The sequence below is a fragment of the Sminthopsis crassicaudata genome, chromosome 2, assembly GCF_048593235.1.
Source record: "Sminthopsis crassicaudata isolate SCR6 chromosome 2, ASM4859323v1, whole genome shotgun sequence".
In the NCBI taxonomy this organism is placed as follows: domain Eukaryota; kingdom Metazoa; phylum Chordata; class Mammalia; order Dasyuromorphia; family Dasyuridae; genus Sminthopsis; species Sminthopsis crassicaudata.
In genome coordinates, this window is record NC_133618.1 from 519,018,131 (window position 1) to 519,028,409 (window position 10,279).

Consider the following 10,279-nt stretch of genomic DNA (forward strand, 5'->3'; position numbering starts at 1 on the left):
CATTCAAAAAGAATTTATTTTCTAAAAGCAGGGCGGATCACAGGCAGAAAAGCAAATCAATTTACCTTTGTTTGATATACTAGCCTTTTCCCCCCTAATAATTCTTGCACTCATCTTCCTTTCGTTCATGACTTATGTAATTGAAGTTTCCTAGAATTTGCTTACCATCAATTAGGTAATTTGTGAAAGGTTCCATCTCCCTTTATCTCTCCATCTTCCATCCCTGATTATTAAAAAGTATTATAAGCTTCAATGTTAAGAAACTACCCAAGATAGTCAGCAGCCCTGACACAGATGACTAGAACTGTAATGACTTCAACATGCTGTGGGATACCTGAGATGAAGAAATAGGAAGTCTGCTTTGTCAGAGACTGACACATCTTCATCACACCCCTTATTTTAGCAAGCATCATATATATATAGGCAAATACCTGTGAACATGAACTGTCTTTCTCTTCCTTTGACCTGGGGGGAAGGTGATTTCTAAACTACATTCCTATCAGACTGGGGGAGGTTTATAAAAGATTGTATCAGTAAAAGTAGAATCCTGTGTCTATGTTGTGTGTGTGTGTGTGTGTGTGTGTGTGTGTGTGTGTGTGTGTATGTGGCTGGCTGGTTATCTGAAGAAGAAAACAAGAAGCTGCCCAAAGGAGAAAACAAAAACAGAGATTTAAACTGGAAAAAAGTCAAAATAAATCACACACACACACACACACACACACACACACACACACACAGTAGGCTCTGAAAAATTAAAAGTCAAGAATCATCAAAAGAGCATGAAAAATGGCATGGTAGGGATAGCGAGAGTGCAACAGATGACCAAACTAGACCTATGTAAGAGAAGTAGCAGAATGTCATCAGAGGGGTGTACAGATGTGTGAACCAAAAAAGGTGGCCTGTCCAGTGGCAAGAGTAAGGGATAATCAAGAAGAAACACTGTTATTCTGTCTTCATGCTATAATAGCAAGAATGCTTGGATAGGGCCTCTAATCTATTGAGACAATTAATAAAGGGACACTGATATGAGTCACCCAAGATGAAGGAAAAGGCTATGGATGAACACCAGAATTATTAAAGAAATGACATGAAGGAGATTGAAATGAAAATCCATTGAAGCAAACATTATGTGATAGCTATTATGTCCATAAAGAGAATGTTGACTGAAATTCAAAAATCACAAAAGACTAGACAACAAGGCATTGATAGCAAAAGTAGTTTAATGTCAGAATATGACATATCTACTAAAAAGAAAATCTATAAGGAAATTAAAGACTTATACGAGTGTTGGACACATTGGATTTAATAGGCTTGTAGAAAGAACTGAATGAATATTATAGAGAATTTATTTTTAGCTATAAATGACATTTATTACAAGATTATGCTCTAGGGCAAAAACAAATTTGAAAAACAAAAATTGCAAACACATTTTCATGGAACAAATATTAATAAAATAATAATAAAGAAGCATAAGTCAGAGTCAAAGGCTAAAATATTCTAGAGAGTACTAATTGATGCCTTTAAAAATTCTTTATATTAGGTGCCTTTTCTGAACTCATTCTTTTGAAACTAATGAATTGATTTATCAATAATGTCTTAAGTTCTAAATTTAATAGCCATTTTTAGTTCTCATCATTCTTGATCTCTATTAAGGCTGTCATTGATTATTCTCTTCTGAAGTCACTCTCTCAAGGTTTTCATGGCACTGCTCTCCCCTGGTTTTCCTCCTACATGTCTTAATGACTCTTCCCCAGTCTGTTTTGCTGCATCTTTATTCAGATTATTCCCACTCAATATGGATATCCTCAAAAGACATGTCCAAAACTCTCACCTCTTTCATAAGCTTCCATTTGTTTAGTTACAGCCTTTATGCAGATGACTCCACAGATCCAAAAATCCAACGCCAATCTCTTGCCTGAACTTTATTTTTATATTATCAGCTCCTTTTTAAATATCTCAAATTTAAATGTATAGTAGCCATCTCAAACTAAATCTGTTCAAAACAAAGCTTGTTATTTGTCCCAAATCCCCTTTTCTTTAAACTTTCCTTTAATCATCAAAGTCATAACCATCCTCCTAGTTATCTAGGCTTGAAACTTCAGTGTCACCCTCAGTTCCTCAATTCTATACATTTTAGCTGTTACTATCTTTTCATTTCTGCCTTCCACTGCATCTATCATATGTGTTCTCTTCTCTCATTCACATAGCCCACTATGTCTTTTCCTTTTTTTGTATTGTTACCACTATGTTCCAGGAACTTTTTAATTATTAAGTATAGAATGCTTAGTGACTGGGTCAAAAAACAAATCTTAAAAAACAATTAAACATTATATTAAAGAGAATAATAATACAATATACTTTATCAGATACAGCTAAAAAGTTCATATAGGCAAAGTTATATTACTAAATATATAAAGAAAAACAAAAAATAATAGTCATATAATTTAAAGTAGAAAATCAGCAAATTAAGAATACAAAAAGATATGAGGAAAGGTAAAAAATTTAAAATGAAACATAGTTTTTAAGTTGAAAGGTAAGATCTTAGTATTAAAATACAAAAAATAAAAAGCTAGCATTATTGGAATGGAGAAGCAATGGAAACTTTCCCCAAAAGATCAAGGATGAAGCAAGAATATAGCATTTGCCCTCCATCCACTTTCTATTAACATTATTTAACATGTACCTTGAAATGCTAATTATAGCAAAAGAGAGGAAGAATAAATTCACAGATAAATTCAGATAAGATTCACTGTCAGAGAGGAGGAAAATATGAACTAATGAGAATCTGGAGAATAATTTATACAATAATAACAATGTTGTAAAGGGATAAAAAACTTTGAAAGACAAGAACTGTGCTCAATGCAATGACCAATTATATCTTTAAAAAATATATTTGCATCATATTTTATTACATAATATAATATATGCTCTATTAACACAATAAAGAATAATATAGCTTATAAAATCGATGAGGAGGAATGCCACCCACCTCTTGACAGAATCTTTTTTTAAGTGATACACCCACGATGCAAAATTAGATGCACAATTTGAGATCCAGCCCATGTAGGAATTTTTCTAGTTTAAAACTGTATAATTATTGCAAATGTTTTGTTTTTGTTTTCAGGGTGAGGAGTTGCAAGTGAGAGAGGGGCAAGCAATAAAACTGTCCCCGGGAAAGAATAGAAAGAAGAGGGGTCATTGAAGCATTTTTAAATGCAAAAGAGAACCTAAGAGAGGCTAGAAAGAAAAGCAGATGCTCTATTTCTATCATCATAACACTTCTGTTCTTTGTAATTGTTTGCAAATTATAAATAGTTGATGCAGCTTTGCTTTTTTTTCTTTTATTTTGCCTGCGTGTTTTATACTACTCCACATCTTAGATTCAGGCATTCTGACCTCTCCTATTTTAGTTACTATGACCATGTTCATGACATTCAATTCCATCAACTTTTTGTTCTAATGTAATAACCAGCCTCTTCTTTTTTGGGGCCAGCATTGTTTCCAACTGAAGTATTCTTCCATTTTGTCAAAGTTTCAGTGATGCTCTCCTTTTAGGTATGGAATATATCATAACCACAGAATTTTGACAAACAAGTGCAGGCTGAAGATATTGCGATGAATTAAAACCTCACTCAGCATCACTTTAATTGAGTTTGGGCTCACATTAAATGTGACTTGATATCAATTTTGTAATTCACACTAAATTAAATTGTACATTACTTGACCTTGAACTAATCACAACCTAGCTGAATTCCAGACTTTCCTAGAAACATTAAAATCTTACACTTGAGTATTTAAATTATTTTAAAGGCTAATTTGTTTATTCTCTAGGGTCCGATATCAATCACTAATCACTAATAATGTTATCTTATCCCTATAGAGTACAGTTTTCCCTGTATTTCTTGATCCCTATGATAATTTTTGTCAATAGCGCAATTTAGTATTTTTCATTTTACAAATGGTTAAATCAAAATCATAGGACTGAAGTAGTAGCCAAGTCACATAGTCTTGAAAGAGTTAAAACTGCAATCCAATTTGACAACCTGAGATATTTTAGGCTCCAGAAGGAGAAAGACAAATATAAAACGGGATTTTTCAAGGAGTCTGCTTTGGGATAAGAGGGGAAGAACTGGAAGGAGAAAGCATGATGCTGTCAAATAAGTACACACAAGTTGCATGAGGAGGGAGAAAATCCTGAGGACTGAGAATTCCAAAGATGAAATGAGAGTGGGGGGGGGTGGGGGGAGGAGAGAGCAGATTGGGGGAATGAGGTTGGGAGGGTAAGTGGAGGAGTAACTCTTTTTCCAGTTAAGATCCATTGTTTTCAGTAGTAGTTGGGATGCCTATCGTTACATAGCACACTGATGTTTGCAAGGTGCTGAATGCGTGTCCGTTTTCTCACACAATCTAGTGAGATAGGGAGTAAAAGTATTATCCATTTTAGAGACAGGTAACGCGCCCAGCAAGTTGAAAAGCCCGGGGCTCGAAACGAGGCATTAGAACTCCAAATGGTTGGGGAGGGGTTGTTTTGTTTTTAGAGTTTGTTTTACAATCCTCTAGGAAACTATTTTCTGTTGTATTTGAGTAACCAGAAATAAATGGGCTCGTGCTCCTCAAGGAAGGGCAGGAGGAAAATAAGAGAAAGTGGAAACTTCGAGGAATTTCCAGTGGGATTTAGGAAGATTAATTGGTGACACTCAGGATGAGGGGGAGGGAAAGGCAAGTGCCCAATGCATTTAAGAGGAGAGAGCCAAGGGTACATTTTAGCATGAGCTTCCACGATGGGACGCATTTTCAAAACCACAAAACTTCACCCCCTCCCCAAGCATGTGGGTATGAATTTGGCCAGGGGATTTAGTTCCTTCCCTACTAAGCCTATCTTTAGTCTCTTCAGTATGTAATTTATATGTACCTATTTCTGCACATGTTGTCTCCCCAACTAGAATGTAAGGTCCTTGAGGGCAAGCAATTAAAAAAAAAAGTTTGCTTTATAACCCAGCACTTATCAAAGTGCAAGTAATTAACTGATATTGTTGATTAATCTCACTGAAATCTCTGGGAGACACTATGGGGTAGGAAATTCTTTTCACAGACATCCTTAAACTTTAGATATCTTTTTCTTCTTGCTCATTACGCCTCCACAAGTCTCCGTAGAGGCTCCTAGGATCCCCTGGTACCTAACCTGAGGCCTCTGGTTCCTGTCTTCCTTAAGATTCTTAGGGGACAACACCAAGTCTCTGCTGATTTGCAGGGAGATCTCACTGATCTGGAGCTCCTGTAGGAGTCAGAAAGTGACTACTAGGACAGAGGTCTGAACTTACTTGTTCAGCAGTTGAATGCTGCCTTTTGATCTTTTAGGGTTCTTTCTCCCAGATTCTTCTTCAAATCAGAAGGATTGAAGGTGAGACTCATTGCCAGGATTCTCCAAAGGCCTCAAGTGATAGGATTGGAACATTTCCCAAGAAGTTAGGGGGAGGGGGGGAGCTGCTCTGGTTCCAGATTGAAAATGACAGAGGGAGAGAGGGCTTTAAATTTAGGAATTTGAAGATGTTTCTTATGGTGTCTATCTGATGCTGGGTTTATTCACTCCACAATCACTGGCCATAGTATGTGTATATTGTGGGATGGTAGTGGGGAGACTAACACAAATACCCAAAATGTAGTTACTTTGTGGCATATATTGACTACTAAATAACCTACACCAGAAAAGACAAAATGATGAGAGTAATAAGAAAAATACAAAATACTCTGTAAAGTTTGAGGAAGGAAAAGTGTGATTGGTGGAAACAGGGAAGACTGCATAGAGAAGACCTTTCAATCTGAGTCCTCTAAATTTCTGTCTAAATCCTCTCCTATCTAGAGACAATTTAAAAATTTTTGAGGATGCAAAGATTCTCTCTGCCCTTAGACCTTATAAGTCTAGAGTTCCCTAGGATACCAGGACTTAACCTCATTTCATTACTGTCTAAACTTATACATATGTATAGTGCCTTATAAGGAGTAGATCCTTAATAAACGCTTTTTAAATCAAATTGATTTTTTATCACTTTTGACACTCACAGAAGTGCGGTAGAATGCTAGATTACTGGGTATGAATACAGAAGTATAATATTCAAATCTTAGCACAGTTGCCAATTACCAATACAATTTTATACATTTTATTTCTCTAGTCCTTGGTTCCCATTTCTGTAAAATTAGGGGGCTGTCACTAATATAAAAACATAGGAAAATTCATACAATTTTGAGGGGCCATCTCAAGCCCATCAAACTAAGTAAAAAAATGATTAAAAATAAGGAAACTCAATGCCAGATGAATTATTGAGAAATACTTTTATTTATTAATTGCCAGTAGAATTGCAAACTTGTAAAAAAATTTGGAGGGTAATCTAGTAGTTCTCAATACATTATACAAAATAAATTTTAATGGCATATATTTCACTGTTGAGAATTTACCTTGAAAGAGCTATCAAAAAACAAAACTATCTATTTAAAATGTTTAAATCAATATTATATGTAAATACAAACATATAAACAGCCAAAACATCTAATAACAAGGGGATATTAAAATAAATTAACAATATTGTTTGTTGGTCTTTGATCATTTTTTCAGTTATGTTTGACTCTTCCTTCACAAAGATACTGGAGTGACTTGACATTTTCTTCTTTCTTCAAGCAGAATTACTTGAGTTGCCCAGGCTCACACAGCTATTAAGTGTCTTGAGGCCAAATTTGACTTTAAGAAGATGAGCCTTCCTGATTCCAAGCTCAGCAACTCTATTTAGTGTGCCACCTAGTTGCCCAGACTGATATAATACTGTACTTCAATAAGATTGAGAGCACTAAGTATGAGGAATTTAAGGAAATCTGGAAAAATTTGCAATGAAACAATGTAGAGTACAAAAAAAAAAAAAACAATTAGAAGAATTTCTATGCTACATTACTCTACACTGTACACTATATTTAAGAAGGATTATGAATAAGATTGAATGGAAACAATTCTTATAGCAAGCAAAAACAAATTTTCATACTTTATGCATTTAAATAAATTAAAATATAAGTAGTAACGAAGCAAGGTTAGTTGTATCAAGCTTTTAATAATAAAACATCAACATTTTTAAAATTAAAGATAAAATGATGGAGAAATACTAAATGACCTCTAAATTGTACATAAATCTAATGGCTTATCTTATTGTTACCATATACCACCACTTAAAATTTTATGTGATTTTCCTATTTACTCAAATAGACTATACTGCATATTATACATAATATATTACTTTGCACCCCAAGCACAGAATATGATGCATTATTCATGCTCACTAGGATAACAATGGATTTTCATAGAAGTTTTGGGAAGCAAAGTCAAGGACTGTAATTAAAATCGGGAAACTAAAATCCTGTGAGCAAGTCAAAGTCTTAGTTTCAACCTAATTTGTAAAACTGGGTTTTAGTCTCAATTATGTCTTAAGTTATTTTCCAGTTCTAAATTGGTAATATAATAACTTATTCAGATATAAATCAGGCAATATGATATAATAGCTGAGTGAAACATGATTAATAAGGTTTCTCCCAATAAAGTCAAAGGAAGCCAAGCACCTCTATGAATATCTGGAGATGAGAGAAGAATGGAAGGGGAGAGGAATGGAAGGAGAGAAGTCATGAAGAGGAAAGAAAGTGAATCTGAGGAGCTAAGCCCAGATTTTGAGGAGTTCAGCAATGCACAAAAAAGCATTGGAGGATTCTGGCTCACATAACCAATAAGATGGAAGATTAGCTATGTCCTCCAGTCTTTATGAACTCCATACACTCTCCCTAATAGGTATTATGCTCTAACGGTAAAGAAATTGCAGGAGACTCCATAGGTCAGGACACCAAGCCTAACATAATGAATTAATAAAAGAGAAGGTTAATTGCAAAGCAGTATTGAGGTATAATCTAAAAAATGAATATCTGTTCAATCCAAAGAAATCTGTTCATTATCACAGTAATACAAGTTTATGCTCTTAACTACTGATGCCAAAGAGACAAAAGCTCATCAGTTCTATAAAGACCTACAATATCATCTGGAAATAACATAAAATGTCACTTTTGTAGGGAATTGAAATGCTATAGTAGGAAATGAAAAGATAATTGAAATGAAAGGCAAGTTTGGTCTTAAAGAACAAAAAGAAGCAAGGCAGAAACTAGAGTTTTGCTAGGACAACTCACAGGTCACAGTAAACACTCCTTTTTAACAACCCAAAAGTTGACTCTACACTACACATGGATATCACCAGATGGTCAATATTGAAATCAGACTGATGATGTATTTTGTAGTCAAAGATAAACTCCAAATAGTCAGTTAAAACAAGCCCTGGTGTGGCTCAGATCACAAGCTTCTTACTGCAAAATTGAAATGTAAATTGAATAAAGTAGGGAAAACCCCAATCAGATAGGTAGGACCCAAATAACATCTCTTATGAACATGAAGTGGAAAGTGATGAAAAGTTTGAAAGGATTAGATCAGGTAGATGGGAGTGCCTGAAAAACTATGGACAGAGGTTCACAGTTTTGTAAAGAGGGTATTGATAAACAAAAAACAAAAAACAAAAACAAAAACAAACAAACAAACAAAAAAAAACAACAAAGGAAAAAAGGGACAAGAAAGCAAAATGGCTGTCTGATGAGGCTTTAGAAAAAGAATAAAAGCAAAAAGTAAAGGAGAAAGTGAAAGATATACTAAATTGAATGTAGAATTCTGAATGCAGAATAGCATTCTTAAAAGAACAAGGCAAAGAAATAACAGAAAATAGAATATGAAAGACAAAGAGATCTTTTCAAGAAAATTAGAGATATCAAGTGAAAGTTTCAGGCAAAAATGAGCATATAAAATGGAAAAAAGGAAAGCATTTAATAGAAGCAGAAGAATTTTTAAAATGCAGAGAATACATAAAAGAACTATATAAGAAAGATCTTGTCACTGATAACCTAGGATAGTATGGTTACAAATAGAGAAATAGAGATCTACAGGAAGAAGTCAAACCTTAAAAAATTCTACTATTAAAGTGTGGTACTCAATATGCCAGAAAATTTGGGAAAGAAAATAGTGGCCATTGGATTGGAAAAGATGTTTACGTTCCAATCCAAAAGAAGCCCAATACTACAGAATATTCAAAGTACTAAATAATTGCACTCATTTCACATGCCAACAATTCCTACGAATTATTTAAACTTGGCTTCAGGAATATGTGAATCAAGAATTACAAGAAATGTGGTTTTTAAAGAGGCAGAGGAGGTAAATCAATATATATATTTTTAATGGGATTAACATGCAGAATTGCAGCTTGCATAAAAGAGGAAAGCAGAAGAAAAAATATGGTCTATCTAAGGGGATCCTAATTAAATCAGTGGTAAACAATGATGAAAAATAACTTTTGTAGTCTTAAGAAAAAGGGGAGTCAAGAAAATTAGTGAGTAGCAAAGGCAGTGATCGAGGCAGAAGAAAGGGGGGGAAATCTCAATTCGGTTGGAGGAGGAGGTCCTACTGAAGAAAACTAATGAAAGATAGAAAGATAGAAATTTTAAAGTGACTCTGACCCTCGGGGATATGGCTCCATGGATTTATCCTGACTTAGAAGAAGGGAAATCAGAATTCCTAGAAGCAACTGACTTCAAGAAGAATGGAAGGACATGGATCCAATGAGAAGTCTCCATAGAAATTGGGGGGGGGGTGTATCATGAAGAAGGCAAGAGGTAAAAATGGAACTCATTTTCAGGGACATGGAAATTTCTACCATTAGGTGATATTTCTATTTTCTTTATCTCTTGCAGAAATAGTGAGGCACCATAGGGGAAAAAAAAGAGAAGGGAGCAAGATCTACAAGGCAATATTATAGAAATTGTTTAGATGAGGGAACTAAAAATAGATACTTAACTATAAAGTAATGAGATACATGAAAACTAGAGAAAGAATAAAATAAAAAGGGTCATGAATCAAGTTTTAGAAGTTTAGACTAGGGGGCAGCTAGATGGCGCAGTGGGTAGAGCACCAACCCTGAAGTCAGGAGAATCTGAGTTTAAAGTTGGCCTTGGACACTTAATACTTCTTGGCTGTGTGACCTTGGGCAAGTCACTTAGCCCCAATTGCCTCAGGGGAAAAAAAACAAGAAGAAGAAGAAGTAGTTTAGACTAGAGAAGCAAATTAAGAAAATGGAAAAGAAATTATTTTTTAAAGGAATCAAAAAATAGCCAGCAGAAGAAGTTGAAGAACAGGAAAGGGGAAAAGATTTTAATTATCTAT